We start from the raw sequence: 314 nt of genomic DNA on the forward strand, positions 1-314 counted from the left end.
ACTCACCATCAGGCTTTCTGAGTTCCTCTTCTTGCTGGTGGCCTCTGGGATCCTGCTGGCATGGGGCATTGGTGTCTCACTCCCTTCCCGCCGCCATGTTTCAACCAAAGCCAAGATTCTTTCTTTAAAGTAAACTTTCCAGGGAAGGGCCCGCCCGGTGGCGCACTGCTACAGTGCGCCGCTTGGGAGCATGGTGGCGCTCCCGCCGAGGGTTCGGATCCCACATACAGACCGGTTCCCGCTCACTGGCTGAGCGAGGTGGGGCCGCAACACCGAGGTTTTCGATCCCGTTGCCGGTCCCGGGCCGGGACGGC

The sequence above is a fragment of the Galeopterus variegatus genome, unplaced genomic scaffold (assembly GCF_000696425.1).
Source record: "Galeopterus variegatus unplaced genomic scaffold, G_variegatus-3.0.2 Scaffold1495, whole genome shotgun sequence".
In the NCBI taxonomy this organism is placed as follows: Eukaryota; Metazoa; Chordata; class Mammalia; order Dermoptera; family Cynocephalidae; genus Galeopterus; species Galeopterus variegatus.